At 42.2% G+C, this 20,806-nt stretch overlaps 1 protein-coding gene across 1 annotated transcript in view; it reads right to left on the reverse strand.

The window, feature by feature from the left end:
- Positions 1-20,806, reverse strand: part of LOC139285679 (LHFPL tetraspan subfamily member 6 protein) — a 41,345-nt gene that overhangs the window by 5,167 nt on the left and 15,372 nt on the right. The gene's annotated exons all lie outside the window — the stretch shown is intronic.

Below are 20,806 nucleotides of genomic sequence, written 5' to 3' on the forward strand. Positions count from 1 at the left end.
AAGCTGCACACAGAGACAAGAGTTAAATCTAGTCAAGGCCATTACATTAAGGATTAATATCCTCAATATTAGCCTGCAGCCAGGTCTTGACAAGTTATTCCCTGGATGCCAAGCCCTGTCTCTTGAAATTACCCTGTGGGGGCCCCTGGTAGGTGGCTCTGCCATCACATTAGCTTAATCCCCTCCGATGTGTCTGCCCTGCTATCAGTTTTGGGATGTGCGGATGGCAGCAGAGGAAGGGAAGGGAAGAAAGCTCTGGCTTCCAACCTGATTACCCCTGCCATCCAGGACTGCCTTATTACATCTAGGCCAGATAACAAGCAGGAATTAATCCACATGCTAATGCAGATGGGCCAGACAAAACAGCTAACGTCAGAGGTGGAGTAGGAAAAGTGAAGAAGACATCTGTGTTTTCCCCAGTTGCAGCGAAAAGGACGGCGAATGTCATCGGCTCCGTTCTGGGAGAAAATAGACCAGCTGATTATGGCACCTGTGGTAGAAAATCAATTCAGTGAGACTCTGGCATGTTGATGAGAATGAAGGGATATAAAAAGGCTCTAACCAAGTCTGTGTCATTACAGCTCAGGATCAGAGGGGATCCAGGGATTGTCATACGTAACAACTCAGCCGTTTCTTCTTCAGACCCTTAAGAGAACCTCAGACGAGTTTCTGCTTCAGACCTCAAATTACTACCTTTAGCTGAGCAGTTCAGCATTTGATGTAAATCCCTGTATAAGCAACCACTGTGGACCCCTGATGAACACAAAAAGCCGCTATTCTACAAGGTACAAAAATGCATTTAGAAGCAAGTGAGCAAACACACAGTCATTAAAAAATTCTCAGTTATATAATATTATCGAATATGTTTTGATTCAAATTTGTAACAGTAAAGACTATAAAGCATGCAAGCATGATAATGTATTCATGATTAATATTTAACAATATCAAAAATTCTCTTTCAAGTGTAAGATACAGCAGCATGTAATCAAATTGAATTTCCTTGCAGCACAAGGAAGGGGAAAAAAAATAGCGCAGGGCAGAATGTGGCTTTGTCTCCCAAAGACATTGTTATTCTATCCTTCTAACTGCAACGTTTTCACTTGGAAAAATCAAGATTTATGGGGATTCTCAATCACTCTTTGATTGACACATTTGTTAAAATGATCAAAAAAAGAGCTGCTGCTCTGTAGCAGGCAGCTCACGGAGAAGAATGACTTAAGTGCATAGTTTCCACATCAGGTCAGACGATGATGATGACATGGAACGCTGAAAATCACTTTAAGACTACAGACAGGAGGGAAATAATTGCCACAACAAAGACAAGAGCTCAGTTCCATTGTGTAACCACCAAAAAATCAAAGGTTTATGGGTGAACTGTCAGTGTTTTCTGTTGTTTTTGGGGATAAACTCACTGAGCCTGCAACACTGCAATGAGTGAAATCAATGTGAGCGCTCACATGTCACCATGACACTATTGAGACAGATACAGCAAAACACAAATCACAGTGGGAGCAGATGAATACAAATATATACACATTGCCAAGGTGTAATTCAATTCCGTATCATATATGGTCCTACATTTCTCTTTTGGCTTTTATTTATATTATTTTTTCCCCACTATAGTTAATTCCATCAAATCCCATCCTCCACACTCAGTATGTGGGTTATTGAGAACTAGAGGTAGGGAGGCTGGTGACTGGGATGTGGGAGAAAGATTACCAAGAAAGAAAAATGTTCTTTCACATAATGTTTATGAGGCAAGCTGCTGGAAAGATGTGTGGACTTGTGAAAAGCAACTACCTCAGGCTCTGATTCTCCATGCGTGCTGTTGTAGACTGATACTTCCTGTCCTTCTTACTTCCTAAGCTGACACAGATGCGCCCCGATCTGCACAAACAGACAGTTGGGGATTTGTGTCATTTAGCATGTGGTTGTCAGCTACAGCAGCGCCTCTCAAACCTTTTGCCCTGTGACCTCTTAAATTGAGACAATGCCTTCTCATAACCTCCCACCACAGGCTGCATACGAACACACTTTGTATTATATAATGTATTGTTTTCCATAAATCATTTTGTGAATTCCCTCAAATTTCTTGACCTAAATCTGGCGTCCTGGCCCCCGGCTTCAGAACCACTGAGCTAGCGGGCACACTACAATCACAAGCACTAAACCACATGCTAGACTTCATAAGATAAGCGAGAACTTAATGATCCCCTTGGGAAAATCGGTTTGCTGTAGCAGAAAATAGAGATAGAAGAGCAAAAGTCAAATGAGAACACTGCAATAGAAAATTGACAAATTCAACTCTTGAATGTTATGTAAAATGAAAAACATTAGAAAAGATATAAATATACAGTATTATAGAATGCCCAAAGAATAATAAACAGCATTTCACTGCATGCAGACAAAGTGGTGCATTTAGACTTTATAAATGTTGAAATCATTGTGCCAAAAAATAAAGAAACCTTCAGTGAATTCAGAGTCACTTCTAAGTAAAGCTTGTAGTGCCGAATTGGTGACAACACTCCAAAAGTTTAGCGGCTAAGCTAAGCTATCCAATTGGCACGGTGGTAAATGAATGAATGAATATCTTTATTTTGTGCGTTTGCTATTGTAAGAACTGCTGTGCACCCTGCCATTTAAACACACCAACCAAGTGCAAAGGTGCATTATATTACATATTGTGGTAGTGTAGCAACATTCTGGCCTGGAGCGCAAATGCCCAAATGACTTCACCCAAAATTAAAAAACCCATATTGGTGCCAACAATGGTCTTTTGTGAATCTCATTCCTTTCCCCAAACCACAGAAAGATTTTCTTCTCTTTCAACGTGATCAACTTCAACAGGCGGCTCATTTTTCTGTGAGCAGATGGGCGTCTCATGATGAAAACATTGCAGTACTCCACTAAGCTGCCACGAGGATAGTAGTGAAAGTCACCAGAAGGCTGTTACTGCAGCCACAAAGCAACTACATGGCAAGAAAAGATCATAAATGTGAGAAAATCTGCCATCACCAGCATCCACAGACACTCTGTGTGTGCCTTCCACGGAGGTTATTAAGAATCAAAATAACTAGTTTCCCTTTAGCAGAATCGGCTGCTCCCTCAGGTCAAACTTAAAGATGCCCTCAGCTTTCTGGGGGATCAGGAGAGGTTCAAGTGCTGCTCCATCAACACAGGCCTGGGAGGTATGTTTGTTTACTCTGCTGCTTTTTGCCACAAACCACTGTTTGTAAAACCGTAGCCCATTTTGAGTCTTGTTTCAGTTGCTATGGCAGCCAGCTGATGCCTGATAGTCTTCTCTGGCGGAGGAGATGAAGAGGAAGAGGAAGAGATCAGAGAGAGCACACAGTGCAGAATCTAAGAGGTCAGACAACTTATTCACAAATCAAGTTTCAATTGATCTCCATGCAGTAGTTATCTGAATGACTATCTCAGACCTAATGGCTTCTCTGAAAGGCTATTCTATGAACTGGGAAAGAGTTCAGTTAAATGGACTAACCAAATACAATCAGTCCCATATATCAGTGTTCAATCCACAAATCTGCTCTAATATAGTGAACTTTCTTCTGCTTATCCTTGCCTCAGATTTCATCATCATAGTTGAGCTCACTTTTGAAATTGCATTTTCAGTGCTTTAAAAAGCACACAGAGTGCTTTATTCCATCAAAGCTGCTCTATTGTTCCCCATCCTTTTTCTGTCAACGCTTTTTACCTGAATGAAAAACTGCCCCCTTTTCATATGCCCCACATTCTCTGAGTTAGGGAGTGCTGATGCCTTTTGTCAAGCCTTCCTGCTCTCTGTCAAGAACCAAGGAATTTCTTTACTCTCCTTCATGCCCCGAGACAATACCATTCAAGGTTATCATTCAAAAGGCCAAAGAGGACAGGGAGAAAAGGCTGCCACTAAGCTGGAGAGAATTTTGGTGGCCAGGGAATTGGAGTGGGTATGTGCCTGAATGGGCCGGCTTAATGTAAGACATTCCCTTTTGGGCTCGGAAGATCATCCGAAAGAGGGAGGGAAATGTACGAGCAACCACACCTGAAAAGGCAGGCCTGTGCAGTGCCAAAAAAAAAAGATAAAATAACAGCAGGAAAAATTCGATTTTAGGATTTAACATTACATGGCTGCTATAAGATATTTTGCATGGAATCAAACCCTGTTTTTGATACTACTTAGCGTTTGCATATTTCAGCAGTAGCCATTCAATGTATTTACATTCTGTAATTATCTCTCTATGTAGTAATTTCCATTGTTAGTGGTGGAGTCCACCATTCCCGCGTTGGATACAAATTGCTTATGCATGAGGGATTCACAGAAAGCAATGTAGCATGTAATCCAGCGTTACTGTTTTTAATTTGATCTCATTGATGTCAGCCTCCATGTTCACTGTTCACTCTCCTGCAGCCGTATCAGAGCTGTACTAACCTACTGCTAACACAAACTCAGCATTTCCTACTGCTGCTGCTTCACATTAAAAGCCTTCAAATGGCGAAAGACGAGGTGGCTTTTATTAAGAGGCAGCCACAGGAAGCACAATGTTTTTATCACTCAAAAACAATTATTTTATTAAATATTGCAAGGGAGTAATGGAAGGAGCAGCCACAGTGAGCTGCACACTTCCAACTTCTCAGTAACCAACTTTACTGTGCCCTGCTGTTTTGAGGAAATTATTACACTGACTTATGTGTGTTAGTTTGGCTGTGATGTTAACAGATTAACAGATGCTCTTCTGTTGTATTTCTGACAAAGAAGCTGCTCAAGGTGGTAACCAAATGTGTCGCCAAATCAATCAGGACTCATTTTGTGCACCGATGCCTTTACCCACAAGACAGCTGGTAAAATGTGTGCACTGTGCTCAATGTTATAAGGTTCCTTGCATGTCATTAATCAATGAATACATTCTTTAGTGTAATTAATATGATATTGTAAAAATGTGTGTGTGGCTTTTCAGAGCTTTAATCAGAGAAAGCGACAGGTCCTGAGTCCCACAGTGTCACTTTAGCCTAAACAGTCCATGTGACTGATCTGTCAACAGACCCATCCCTGCGTGTTGAGGCATGTTTTTTTCCCCTCCACTTGAAACACAAGGCACACATCAGCCTGTACAGCTTGCATGCCTGCTTTTCTTGTGATGTTTTGATTCTCTCCGTCATTCAAGTTGGATCAACACAGTCGTTTTCAGAGGGGCTTACTCCTATGTGACCATTTTCGCAGGCGCGCCTGGTGTTTTTTATGTGAGCGAGACAGGGATCTGGAGGTTCAGTTGAAACGTTAGATTCTGGAGCTGTGAGAGATGGGGGATGAGGGGGATACAGAGAAAGGAGGGATTTAAAGAGAGTATGTGAAGTACGTGCAATATGTGATGTGCAAAGTGAAGCATATGAATACTTGCTGCTGCCAGTGGCTGGCATTCAAGCGTTATTAAGCCAGTCTTCTATTAGTTTACAAAGCTACATGAAGCTTGTTAAGAAGCAGTCTTGAATTATCTTGTTTTAATAATATTACTTTGCTAAACTGATGGGGTTTTTCTGCACAGCACTTCCCAAAAGATCATACCTCAATCATCCAGTTGGACAAGAGGTGTGTTCATGGTGAAGATGTTTTTCTGGTTGAACGATATGTTTCCTCCCAACTGTTTCTAATTATATTTTCAGATACATTACCTACTGTGTGATGGGTGACTATACAGAAGATCCATATTTTGTTGGCTTTTTACAACTTGAATGTCAAACATGGGAAACTGTATTACTGACCAGGCCAGTAGGAACAGAGCTCTGTGACAAACAAGCTCTGACTATTCATTCAGAGTGTGACCATCCACTCCGTGACAAATTTCTCCCTCTTCCCTCTGGTATTTGTCACCACCGGCCCAAGAAAAGGTCAAACATTTACAAACACTCCTTTATCCCATCAGCCATCAAATGGCTTAACAAGCCTCATTGTTGTGTCGTGTTCCTGTGAACACTGCATGGTTATATTTTCATGTCATCCTGCAAACAGACCGGTGCTTTCATGTGTTTTGTCTTTCACTTGCTGTCTTGTCGTGTATTGCTTCTTGGCTCATCTTGTTTTATCTGCCGTGTATCAGTTGCCTTCTGGGACTAATTAATAATAACTGAACTGAACGGGACTATAGTGTTTTAAACAGCCATCAACACACCTGGGAGTAGTGCTGTGGTCCATCAAGTTCACATCTTTGTGATCTCAGTTATGTCTTGGTTTCACATGTAATTTGTTTGTTTTGCTATGCCAAGGTTAGGGTTCATTTAAGCACTTCAAACAACCGAAGATCATTTTTCACCTTTCTTAGAAGTAATGTCACTATTGTCATCCATTCTACTTTTATTGCTATTGTTCTGCGCATGCTTTGGCGAGAGCTTCCTATAACTAGCTAAGGAAGTGATGCTAAATCCAGGTGCTTTCAGGCACTGATAGCAGCGCTGTTGACTGTTATTGGTCAAGCCAATGTGATTGCATTTGCATGGTACATCACAGGTGTATCACAGTTTTGGTATCACACAGCAGAACAGTACAGTACAGGGGAAAGGTTAAATGTGCAGCAGAGCAAACTGCAAACCATGACATGACGCAGTGGGCTAGATGCTGTTTTGGACCACCATCCCAGTTTGTAAAACACAATGGAAATGCAAAGAAGAATTTCAAAGCTTAACAAGTACTCACAAGTTTAGGTTGTGGTAATGGAAAACCATCACAAATGAGACTACTTTACTACTACTTATATTACACGGTCAGCTTTGATTACATATTCCTGAGGAACAAGCCGAAAATAAGCCCAAAGTGATGCACAGTGCGTGCTGGTTTGTTGGCTTGTGCCACTCTCCTGTAACACAGTCTCATTTCTGTCAACTATCAGTTACCATTACTGGCCCTGGGCGGAAAGAGCAGCTTGTGTTATATTGATCTGTTTCAGTGCTTTTGCTACAGGCATTCTGTCAAGAGCCGGTCTTATCTAATCACACTACTCATTTGTCACACAGTTTCCGACTACAACCGGTAATTAATAAACACACCAATTACAAGAGCAAAATGAACTTCTGGTTCATTAAGCAGTGGGCATGTATTAAGCAGAAAAAATAACTGCATTAGGTCTACAGCTCAGCAGCACAACGCAGTGCATAAAGATGAAACTGGGGTGTGCTAAATGCGTAGCAAATAACTTTCTGAAGAGAACATCTTCTGGATGTGTGGGGAGAATGAGCTTTTCACACGAGGGCACAGATATTTTCTGTATGTCTCACTCTTTCCAGTAACAAACCCACGCCTCCCTGCGACCTCAACCATGTCTCCTCTGATCTCATATTGCAAATTGGACATTCTTCCCCCTCCTTTCAGTTAATAGGAGAAGTCAAATGAGAAGCAGCAGAAAAAAAAAACAAGGGAAAGAATTCAGCTGCATCTGAGAAAAATTCCTCCTCTAGCTTTTCCAAACTGTTGCACAATTTCACCTTTCTCTTATAAAGGTAGTCACTCCTGTGCTGGAATCTAAAAGCATGAAGAACAGTGGAAACAATGGGTTCAAGTTTGTTAGTATCTGAGAAAACCTGCCATGTCAAGATCACCTGACTGCTACCATGCTGCACTGGTGTTAATTTGCTGCCTTGGTTTTTCCACCAAAGTCAAAGGGAAGATTAGCTTTTGCAATATCTTGCAATATTTTAATGACTTATTATCATTGTGAGGCTTGCTGGCAGGGTGGTGACAATAAGCTACTTTACTTGCACATGACAAAGATAGAGTCAAAGCCAACTTATGGTAGATTCTGGGTTTTCCGGCCTCATTTAACTGAAATTTCAGTAATTTAAAAATTCAAAGTGAGTGGGAAAACATGCTAGAAAAGAACATCATCATGTTCTGCAAACTGCAATACAAATGTCTATCGGCATGCTGGTCTGGAATTTCAATTTAAAAAATGATGACTGTTCCATCCATCAGAGAGTCGAGTGAAGAAGAAAATGTGTGAGGAGAACAACAAAGCCAAAGGATATGGAAATCCTCCTCAGGGTAGGATCCACTTTATAGGGTCCTACAAGTGTAGCTCCCTAACTGGGTCATGTCTGATGTGTTGAGCAGCACCCTCCTCCCACTGACAGCCTGACAGAAAGGCATTACAGTAGGCCACGTGTCTAAAAGTCAGCATATACCTACAGCGATGCGTTCCTACCTTAATTACCCTTTACAATGAGCAGTAAACATGCTAATGCAAGGCCTTCTGGGGAGAGGGAGAATCAAAGACACCGCAATCTACGCTTTAATATTCATGGAAATAGTATCCAAATATGCAATGAATGTTTCAGTATCCTCCACGCAGACACTGCCAGACATCAAAATGTCTCTCTGACAGTACTAGGGCTCCTCATGTGAGAAGCTCCATACTGCAAACACAAAGAGCCTCCTTTCAGAAAGACAATGCAACGCTTCAGGGATCGAGGAAAAACTGACTCCCACTGCCAAGTGTACAAAGTACTCCATAGCATGTGTTTAAAGTGCCGGCCCACTGCATTCACGTCTTCTGGGACACACACCCGGCTGGCTTTTTTACACTTGGGGATTGAGTTTAACCAGTCTTACCTAACTCCGAAAAATCAAATATTCCCTAAATGAACAGGTCACTTTTGCTCCCAGCATTTCATTGCGTGGGTGTAATGTGAAAACCATTCAGTAAGAGTGGAAATCTCAGCAGGACAAGAGGCAGATTCTTATAGCCCGGCTCTAAACAAAATACACCTACGAGCATCTCTAAAGCTCTCTAATTTACATGTTATACCTCATTTGTTTAATACATACAAAAACCAAAGTGAAATGACTTGTTGAGGATTTTGGTAGACAGAGTTTGTTACCTTTGGACACAGTCAGGCTAGCTTTTTCCACCTGTGTCCAGTCTTAATGCTAAGCTAAGCTAACTGGCTGCTGGCGGTAGCCCTATATTTATCATGCACACATGACAGTGGAGAATAAGAGTATTTCCCGAAATGTCAAACTATTCCTTTAAGTGAGCATTTCTGACAGTTCATTAGCTGTGAAGTAAAATGTTGGAACTCATGCAAGTTACCTTTTGAAAGTTTTTTTTCTCACTTTTGTGAGATAAAGGTTACATGATGACACTCAATGCTTTCATCACATGTTATTGTGACATTTAAGAGCCTCTGAGGAAGAGGAGAATACCCGAAATGAGAACACATTATGTAACATGTCAAGTAATCTATGAGCAATACAATGGAGAGAAAGAGATTTCAGGTTGTGCGCGACTGTTGACAGTTTGTATGACACTGAACTGGTATTGTGATCCTACATAATCATATAATATCTGGTTTATCCTGTCTGCTCAAGGATGAAACGCTATTTCTGCCCCGATGATTCCACAGATTGAAACCAAACAGATGTCAAGAAAAGGCTACCAATTCCATTTCACATGACGATTTACCATTATCTTGCTTTTTTATCTTGCTATGCCATCTCTGACAAGGGTAGTAAAGAGTGCTGAGGTAAATTGAAGCGGATGCTATTATGTTGAGATGAATGTTGGTGATGAAACTGGAGCCTCCTGGTGAAACCTCCTCTTCTTAACAATGCTGTTAGGGAGTCCTTTGAACCCACTGGTATAAAACAAGATCTAGAATAAACGCTGATTGTACGGAAAAGAGACATGACAGTGACGCTTGTTTATTATCACTTTGGTGTTAAAAATGTTGTAAAACATGATGAAATATGCGGAGATCCTGAGGGCTTTTCCCAAACTGCTGATTATTTTTTGCTTCTTGGTCAGAGCACCAGCTGAATGTGATGACTTGGTTCTTGTTCTGACAGGCACATTCATTAAATCTTCATCTTGATAAACAGTTCGAATTTTGTCAGTTAAGCCCTGAGGCAAACTCGATCAAAAACATTTAAGGTAAAGAAATAAAACCAGCTAGATGAGTTTGAACCCAGGCAAATTAAAACCCAAAGGATTGAGCACTAGCAGGTGGGCTCAAAATGAAGCAGTTTATATGGGTAATTGTGGAGAATACAGAAAACACCCATAATTACCTGAAATAATTCCATGGCTTTCCATTATTTACTCCTGTGTCCATTTAGGAAAATGTGAAAAACCATGAAGTGCTGCAGAATGAACAACGGAGCAGTTATTCAGCATGATGTGTTTCTAATAAGAGGAGAACTTTTAAAACAGGATGGTGCCCTGGCCAAGTTTCTTTTTACTACACTTCAGATAATACAGACTTAACACCTCTATTACATTACTGCCTCCCACAAACATATGGCTTCAATCAAGCTGCAGGCATTCATGTTATAAGAGTCAGTGGATGGCATGAATCCACAGATTATAGCGTGGCAGCCAGGACGAATAAAAATCAATAGTTCCCACAGTCCTTGCAAAAGTGCCCCTCACTGAGATGTTCAAAGAGAAACAAAATCTGAAGAAAAACAGATGCAATGTGGTAACAATACTATTCAAGCACCAGTGGTTTCCTCCAGCAGACAGGGTGGTTAGAGTGAATTTCCACTTTTATTGCCTTATGCTCAATTTACACAGGACTAATAGAATAGTATGTTCAGACCTCATGTAATTCATCAATTATCTCCTTATCTCTGTATTTTCTGAAAAACATTAGGACCAGAAAATGAAATTCAGTACATTGGATACTGGATACGGATAAGTGTGTAAAGTCAAAAATGTTAAAGTTTGTCACTGAGCAAAGTTAAGCTTCACATTGCCTCCAAAAAGCGTTCACAGCCTTCCTCTCCAGTTTCCACCACAGCCTCCAGTTTTATAACAAAGAGCAATATTTTGCATCTAAAAGAAGACGACACCATTGGATGCCAAAAACGAATTCAATTTGCATGGGATTAGTAAGTATTACCCGGGGACCCCTGACTTCACCAAGATGTGGCAGGTAATTTGCACTGGAATTTCACTTAAATTATAACCATGGCTTGGCATTGGGATTAAAATCATCAGCAATCTCCCTCAATTATACAAATCACTTCCCAACCTCAGGTTATATTAGTTCCGTGCAAATAGAGATTTATAAAGTTCCATCAGTATTCATGAACATGAACGACTCTCTTCAGAAGCTTAAAATAGGAGATAAAACTTGGGTCCGCTGCGCTGACGATGAATTAGAGATTCAACTTTGTAGGATGAAACTGTGAAACTTCACAGCGAAATTAACTTTGTGTCATTATAGTGCTCTTAGTGATGAGGCAGGAAAGTTCGCCTCTGTAATGTCATGTGTCCACAAAGGCTCCCATTCACTGTCAAAATAGCTCGTCCCCACTGCGCCTCCTGATTGAATCAAGTGCCTGTGGCTCTAAGAGGGACTTGTTACAACTGAATTGTCCACGATCATAGGTCATTGCACGTGCAGACTCTTTTTTTTCAGGGATGAATCTTTTTTCTTTTTCTTGAATGTTGATTACTGTAGCACTGTTATGGTAGCCTCACAGTGACTGAATAGCCTGCCAAGGGCTGTTGAGAGTGTACCACTGGACATTTCAGAGCTAGTCAGTCTGATTGATTGAGCCATAAAGAGTTTGTCCGTAGGGCTAACAGGACTCGGATAAAAGATTATAGGAGTCGGTTGAGTCTTGATTAATGTTAGAGGATATAACCTCTGGCCAGTGGTGCTGAGATTTATATAAACAGGGTCTCGGTGGCAAAATATACGCACACTGAATTGGAGCGATTTGAAGTCAGTGAGGACGAAACAATCACAGGGTATCCCCAGGACACAAGCTAAATCAAAACAGATTTGTCACAACTCCATAATGAGACAAACAAGCGTATTAACCGACAGATGAAGCAGGACAGAAACACGAGCGACAAAACAGGCGAGACTCAAATTAGATATCTCAAAGGCAACAACCCAAATTTCATTTTTGCTGGTTTCTAAATCAGAAGGAATGTGATGACGGCGGGGAAAAGAAATGTGTTCTGCATATTTATACAGGACCTTGTCTGTGTCAAGCCCTGCCCCACCCCGTGGACTTAGGCTGCCTGATTAGTATTCAGTGAATTCATTAAGACACAATTGCTGGTGTCTGGGAACATGGGAACTCTTGATGGAGGAGAGGTTGAGTTCAGCCCACTGGGTAAGTCCCTACAGAAAAAAAACCGCCCCATCCCCCAAACCTGAAGGTCACCGTGTCCTTACTCTGCTACTGATCTGATGATCACAGGCAAACAGCGGGTTGGGGGGGGGGTTCAGTGTTAAGATCTTTATTTGCACATGCTGTGTTGTTGCCAGCGTCCAAAGATCTGCACAAAAGGTAAATGTGAGTCTGACTTTTGTCTTGATTGTCCCCAAAATCAATCACCCACAATTCATCACCCAGGAGGGAGTGTTGTTGTGCTGCGTTATAATATAGTGTTTCTCCTTGTAAGCTATAAAAAAATATAAATGAGATCCAACTTTGTAGCCCGCAGACCATCCATCCCTCAAAAGTTGCACCCCCACCTCCCCAACTATTAAAATCAATGCTGAGATGAATGAACAGCAGAAACCAAGGGGGACACCAGGTAGAAAACTCTTCCGGCTGCTCCAGTGGTTCATACGTTAGGGAGGCGAGCTTTGGTTGCGTCCCGGCAAACCAGCGATGAATCATTCCTCAGGGAAGCACTTACACACTTCAGCCAGTTTAATGAAAAACACCAAAAAACCTGTCCTGCATGAAAGCTTCACAATAATACATCATAGGCGAGGAGAAAATATTGCATATGGCCACAGTGCACAAATCCAATAGAGTTTAGCTGAGCTATCCTCTCACCGCTGGACTGTCAATCTTGTGTGTTTCTTTCATCCTGCTGTTATCCCTTTGACTTGCAGCTCCAAATACAAATCTCATCGTCATCACTTTCTACCTCTGAAAATGATTTCAAATTATGAGAGAATTATCAAACAGAGGCAAAAGCACTTCCCCGGGGTTTAATATCGCAATTTATGCTTCTCTGTTTCGCTTCAAGTGGTCTCTTGATGGCTGAGGAAAGATCTTTTGCCCGCACCAATTTTAAGGTGTTCGCAGTAAAACTAATTACCATTATACAAAAAAACAAAAAAAACAAAGGAAAATAATATGAAGAGCTGTTGTGGCAGTCCACAGCGTATATCCCAGAGAGAAATCTGTGCCATATCCTGAAGCTTCTTTCTGTTTTCCTCCACCACAATGAGGACGAGAAAGACTTTGATCATCCACTATATCTCACTCACCAAGAGAAGAGGAAAACAGAGTGAGGGCATAGGAGTGCAGAGCAGATGAAAATGAGGTCAACAGTCATCTTATTATAAAGGAAGGAATCTGTCTGTATCTGTCTGTCTGTTCTTTGGTTTTCATAACAATTGCTCAACCGATCGACTTTCAGTGTCGAGTGTGAAGTCGATCGGATGAGCGGGGCCAAGTGATTGGCTTGTTCCGAACGGGCACTTAACTAGTAAAAAGCAGGAAACCTCCAGCAGCTGCAACACACTTGACAGGAAACTAAGCCGCTGAAGTAAATGTCAAACAAAACAAATTGCTAAACCTTTCCTGACACATAGCCTCCAGATTGTCACAACAAGAGTGGAAATGAAGTTGCCAGAGACGGAGAATGCCAAGAATAGATCACCAACATCAAGAATAATGCTGACTTTATAGTGGTGAGGTGTGTGTGTATGAGTGTGCTTACGAGGTATCCGTTCACATCTCAGAATTAATTCATAAATCCTCTGTTATTTGTGGTTTCTTTGTCCAATACAGGATTGGAATTCCTGTTTTTTTTTTTTTTTTTGCACCATGTTCAGTTTTTGTCATGGAGCCAAAGCTAAAATAGGCTTCCTCTCAGCAGAGGCCAGAGTTTTCTGTCTCAAAATAATGCTTTTTTCTTTCAGAGCCCAGGCATGGCAGGCACATAAGCATGAATGTGACGGCACAAGTGAGTCAATAAACACACCCAGGAAGCGCACTTTCATTTAAGGAAGGAGGTAGTACTTCAAAGTTCAGCCGACAGGGTTAAGAGAGAATACAAAAGAATAAAGAGGAATCTGCAATGGCTGAAAATGCATTTTGAGATGCAGAGAAACTGATACAGCAGCAACAATAGCAGCTACAATAAATCTGCAGTGCATTCAGGTTCAGGTCAAAATAAGGAAAAACCTATTTGATCTCTTTGAAATGTTTAAATCTCTCTTTGTTAATTACATTTATGCATGTGTGAGTTGGTTTAGCAGTAAGCATTACAGATGATATACAGTATGTTATTTCGCAAATCCCCTCATAAAAACAGTTTTGTTTTGACAAAATGTTCACAGAAAAGCAGAGGGTAAGCATTAACTATAAATCACACTAGAACACAATGACACTAATGCAAGAAGAAGTAAGAAATGCAAAGGGAGATATATGAGATGTGTGCCAGTGGAAACAGCAACAAAGAAAGGATTGTGTCCCTGTGTATGTGTGTGTGTGTGTGTGTGTGTGTGTGTGTGTGTGTGACTAAGATCAGGGGCATGTTGCAAAGGTTTAAGGTACCCATTACTGCTGAGTGTAGCAGCAATGGGATTAGTGGTACCCGGAGGGCACAGATGGCACCGAAATCCTCAGAGTCGTTCTGAAAAGGTCACACAAAATACAGGAGAGCCACCCTCCACCGACGCACCCACCCATTCACTGCTGCTAACAGATTCCTCGGGCTGGTTTCTGCTCGGGCTTTTAGTCCCTCATCAATCCTCCAAATGCTCCACAATCCTTTTTTTTTTCCAAGTGTGTAACAGAGAGCAGAACAGAAACGCCTTTAAAATGTCAAACGGCGGCAGACCTGACACGCGGTGTCATTGATGAGATCGTGGCAAAGGCTGAATTCAATAAGAAGCTTGTGGCGTTTCAGAGGAAAACAGATGTTATCAGAGCTCTTTTGTTAACATGTTTAATGGGACAGGAAGCAAGGGGGAAAAGATGCAGATGCAGAGTGATGTATTGAAGGACGCAGTCTTTATGGCCGTGCGGGGAACAAATGAATCGCTGCGCAGCTCGTAATTTAGTCTGAAGGTCATTGTTGACCCTTTCCATTCTTATCCCCTCATTCATTTGTCTCTGTCATACCGCATGTATTCATGTTAGGTCTGTTTGCAGCAAGGAGACTAGCATTCCTCTTCTGTCTTGTTTTGCCATACTGCTGTGTCTGTGTATTTCCTGCCACCATACGGATGCATCCTCCCCAGGCGCTGGCTCCTTCACCAACACCATATGGCAAGGCCAACTAGGCAGGCAGTGCTCCACAAGACTCTCACAGCGTCTCCGTTATCCATGTTTTCTTTGTGGGATCCGCTAAACTTATTACTGTAAATGGAAAATACAGATCCATAGCCACTCATATACAATCTGAACACAGCCATACAGCAGAGCAACTAGTAGAACAGACCAGAATGTGTACAGACTCACTGGTTAACAGGTGGTACATAGATCTGCTGCTGGCCTCAGCCCCTAACCTCAGGAAGGTTTTTATTTAAGAACCTCTTGGTAAATCAGTGCAGCTTATTTGAGATAAGTCAGTTTATTTAGACTCCTCATTATTCTAAAATGATAAGAAAGCCATAGCAAATGTGCATGCTGCATTAAAAAGGAAATCAAGTATTTTGTGTAAGACTTTACGGGCTGATGAAATTGTGCCCTAACTACCTTAATATCTGTTTTCTACTGAAGTGAAGTGACTGTTCATTCCGAACTGTAAACCATCAGGATATCAGTTAAGAAAGGCAGCTTCACTTTACTTGATTTCGAGGGGCAGAGGAAGAACATTGGAGTTCTATTGTACACCTAATTGTGCAAATCTTTTGTTTTTCAGTAGGTAAAAGTTTGCCTTTAAGGCTAATAGCCCTCAAACTCCTCTTCCTTACTCCACCATACAGCTTGCAAACTCAGGGAACATCCGCTGAGAATGGACGGAGCCTGACAGCTGGTAAACCAATCACTGAACTGTGGGGAGCAGTTTAGATGATGACATGAGTCAAAACTCTCTACACTCCGAAACCTGGTGAATAACTACTTCAACTAGGTGTTGTGGGTATAAAATGAAGTGGGATTCTGTTGCTGTGTGGATCATTTCTGCTCAGTAATTTAAGCTGACAATGCTGACAATAGCTGTTGTCTAGTTTTAATTTGGAAATGAAATGGAAAGACCAATGATGGCCGAGTGAGTGGTGCGGTCATCCAGTCAGGTGCAGGAAGGCTTTACAACAATGCATGAGTGAAGGAGAGCACTCTCAGTCAACTGTTATACAGCGTGGCTGAAATTCTTGCCAGACCGCAATGAGTGAAATTTGCGGCTTGGCTGTGTGTGCAAACCATTTTATTCCAAAACACAGAAATTACAAGGTGCAGTGCAGCAGTATTTCTGGTCAGTACATACTGAACTGCTGGACTGAAACTGTTGTCGCACTTCACCTTGGCAACACAGCATGTAAACTCACCCATCAGCTCCTCAGCTTTGGGCTGTATTGTGATTGGTGGTAAACATCGAGCACCTTAGTTAATGTTTCTGCCCTTTTGTTTATGCTGACAAATAGCTTTTTTTTCACATTTTGGCTCCAGCAGTGTTGGAATGAAACCGACTTGTGGAAGGAAGTGTGAAACCAAATCTGGAAAGAAAGCTGCAAATAGACTTAACCCCAACTCTGGCGGCAGACAGGCATGTGGAGCATGTGTGAAGATGAAACATTCGCACCCCATGATCACACTTCATGTGTTGAGTGTGCTACTCTCAACCGGAAGCTCATTTCCTCTGCACAGGCATCATGTTATATGGAAACTGAACTGAGTTTTGACCCTTTTTATGATGAAAACTTGCCATATATGAATCACAGATTCAATAAAAGGTTATGTTGCAATATTCTAATTGATTATCTAATTAATTTCATTTGTCCACATGCGATCCTCACATAGAGCTCTGCAGTTTGCAGGAACATACATTAAATGCATTATGCAGTACCTGACACCAGTGTGAAGACATGAGGAGTGACAGAGAGTCAGCACCACCCCTGACATCTGTGACTGATTACAAGTTGTAATGTGCCAGTGATAAATGTGTGAACACAAGGCGGTGAAGAATTTAACACTGCTCCCCAAGGAACAGGCACCTTCCATTACATGTCTTATTACCGTCTCTCCCTCCTGATGGCTTAATTGATCCTTATGGGCCAACAAAGGAAACCCTCCTCCACCCATCAAAAGATTATGATACCCGATAGGAGGGGGGAACAAACGACCACAGCAGCTTTTAACCCAACTAGCCCCTTGTTCAACATTTAATTACAGAGCTATAAGGCACTGAGTCTCTTGTAATATCGAGCAGTTGCTGGACCATTAAGGTGAATGCAGCGTTTTATCACATAACTTAATTTTCATTGGATACAAGTTGTTTTTCGTCGGCAGAGAAAACATTGAAACAGGGCCACTGCTCTGATTGGCATGTCCTGCTGCCAGGGCTTCCTCTGCTGTGGTGCGTGCTAAACTGAGCGCCTTCATGGATGAATTCAGAGGAGAAATGCAAAGCATGGAGGAATAGCACTCCTTTCTACCCACAGAGGCTGACCACGGCATATGCTGCCGCTTATTATTCCCTGTGTCTGCCTGTTTTCCATTGTATTTATAGCAGGGGAAACTTGATTTAGATCTGCTCCATCTGGTGATTCGCTGTAGGGATGGGTGCCACATCTTCCGCTCTTCTATGTAATCTCCCCCAACTCTGCTTACTGGCCTTTATTTAAAGAAGATGGTAAGTGAGATAGCAGGGCGTCGCTCCTCTCTCTCTGTCTTTCTCTCTGACACCAGCTGCTGCTGCACACTTTATGATGCTGGCTGGGAGGCTTCGGGGGGAGGGGGGGATGTGGAGCCTGTGGAGGTGTAAAAATCCCTCCCACTTTCTCTGGTGGTATGCAAAGATTCCACGGGCGGCCTCCAGAGCCCCTTTCCTTCCACAACCCTCCCCCTGCCTCAGCTCCCATCAACCCCTCAGCAGCCCCTGAAAGGGAGGGGGAAAGAGTGGAGGTAACTGAGCTGAGGTTTGGGGCACAGAGGAGGAAGAGGCTGATTAAAAACCATCTTTACCCTCTGCCTCTGCTGTCTGAATCTCCTTTTACCTCAATGTAAAGATGTGCAGGGTTTTCAAGGATTTGTACCTACAAACGGAGGAAGTGTAGGTGGCATTTTCTTTCATTTCATGTAAATGCACTCCACATGAAATGTAGGGCAGGATAACCGAGCTGCTTTTCTGATCTAATGAAGCCTCCAAATACCCACATAGCAGGCACCGACAACAAGAAAAAGAATAGCAAAATAAAATTATCTGTATATTCCTGAACATTTCAGCAGCGCAGACACGAGCCCATTTCCACTATAATTACATTTTAGAGGAGATCATAATACCTCTTAATGGGAGGGAAAGTCATTGCAATGGACAACTGGTAATGTGATCGTCTACCCATGACTGACACTCAATTCAAATCTTTCTTTAAATGCCCTTATTTCATTACCCCCTAATGTATTCTTTACTCAGTGTGCTGGTGCAGAGTGAAGTGGGGAGAGATGAGGGAAGGGACGGTTAAAGATGAGCTGCTATCTCAAATGCCTCATTTCATGGGTTATTTTTCTGCTGAAATTTTTTTTTTTAAATTGGGTAATTTCTAATCTGATGATTAATCAGCATCTGGCTTCAGCTGAAACAGGCCGTTTGTCTCCTTCACTGCAGTGTTAAGTTGAAGTTTGTTGAAGCTGTATTTGACTTCCTCTCGAAAGGAACAAACAAGGAGCTTGGCCTCCAGCAGCTTTGTCAGGGGCAACATGTCCTTCACTTTGCCACAATTGCAAGACTTTCTGAGTGTACTTGCCAGAGTAAATAAGTCACAAAAAGGCTGGACGTCTGTCTACTGCGGTGTGGCGAAGCTTTAATGTTGAACTATATATAGTCAGCAAGATTGGACATTTTAGTTATTTATTTATTGAGTTTTCTGTAATACCGATGCTTATAGTAAGGTTTCTAGTCAATAAAACAACAAAAGTGCAGTTTCAAATAAAACAAACTGTTTAAATTGAATGTGGCCCCATGCAAATCGTGTATATACTGACTTCTAAAGATTTACACAATGCTGCTAAAACAAACTGAAAAGCCTCCGAACTGCAGTCAGATGGCTGCATTGTGTGACAAAATACAAGCAAACAGGCTCACAAATGACTTGCAAACAGTTCTTTGTCTTCCTAAAATCTTTTGGAAGTGGAGAACACACTGATGGGGAGCATCTCTGGCTGCCTCTGCACCATGTGCATGTGTTTGCATAACTGCGAGACTGATTGTTTACTCTAATCTGGCGACGTGACAAAGCTATGACTGAAATTTACAACAGGAAGAAAACAGAAATATGAAATGTTGTTTCAGCAAACATTTACGGTGGTATGTGAGCAGCTTCCAAAACAAAATGGAACCCGAAGTGAAAACAGGAAACTGCACAAACAGCAGCTAGTGAAACTAACTTCCCATGCTATTTGCTCATCGTCACCTCTGAGTGCAGCACGGTCACGCCTGCGTGTTGCCTCTGAAGAGGCTGGGGGCTCCCTGCAGGGAAAAAGGGCCGTCTTCACTGATTTTCATTTTCACGCTCACCAACAGAGCATGGGGGAAGAGACAGGCCACTGCTCCGGTGCCCACCTGGTGACCAGATGAAGGCTTCGGGGTTCAGCATCCTCATAGCTCTGCATATGCAAGCACAAGAGGACAGGCGCAAGGCTGGCCCCTGCCTGTAGCCTGTCTTGAAGACGGATGAGGCAATGGTGCTAGGCCTGGGGCCCCCGGGCTCCCTGCAGGGACCTCACTATTGGCCTGGTAGATTAGGTCTGGATCGTAGTTGACGTGCCACAGCAGCAAAGCAATGGCATGGTGGAGAGAGAGAGAGGGAGAAGTGTTTCTCTCTACTTTAAAAGTGGAGCAGCCAACATGTGATCCGGTGTTTGAAATGTTTATAACCTTTCTATAAAGTAATATTAGGGATATACATATCTATTGCTATGGTTGGACAAAACAAGCTATTTGAAGGGGTCACCTTGGGCTCTGGCAAATGAGTTGCACCCCTACTGATATCTTTATTGATCATGAAAAACCTACATGCAGCTTTAGGCTTTTCATTTCTATTGCTTAGGCCATTGGAACATAATAATAACAGATTGTCTTGGCAATTGTTTCGTGTTATCACTGGAAGGACCACATTAGCAGCCACTCAAGCGACAGCAGCCCATTTCCCCCATGTTCACCTCACCACCCCCACCTATTACTGCTTCTTGAAGATATATAGCCAGCCGTATACATGCCAATGAATCACAGCCCTGCCCTGCATGCGACACGTTGCCCTTGGTTAGGTGTTACTTCTCAAGCTCAAGGTCTAACAACGGGGTAATTATCACAAAGCGGCAAGATAGAGAAGGATGTTAGAGAATGATATGTTTAGCCGAGGTGCAAGGGGGGGATTCCTTAATTGCTAGACGCACGGCGTAGGATCAATCTTGGTGGGTTTTTAAGATGGAAGACAAAAGCAGAAGGTCAATGGCTGGATGTCAGAGAGAGAACAGCGCTGTGTGCTGTATGTGAAGAATGTAGATCAAGATTTCTAAAAGAAAAAAAAAGTGTTGGGAGAAACAGTATAAAACACATCCAGGGTACACAGCCAGGCAGCAGAAAGAGGCTCATCATCACAAGTAACAAATAGTGGTCTGTTGGTAGCTCACAAGAGGATGTATATCTCTTTTCACAGATCGATAAGTCCTGCAGAC

This window comes from Enoplosus armatus, chromosome 5, assembly GCF_043641665.1.
Source record: "Enoplosus armatus isolate fEnoArm2 chromosome 5, fEnoArm2.hap1, whole genome shotgun sequence".
In the NCBI taxonomy this organism is placed as follows: Eukaryota; Metazoa; Chordata; class Actinopteri; order Centrarchiformes; family Enoplosidae; genus Enoplosus; species Enoplosus armatus.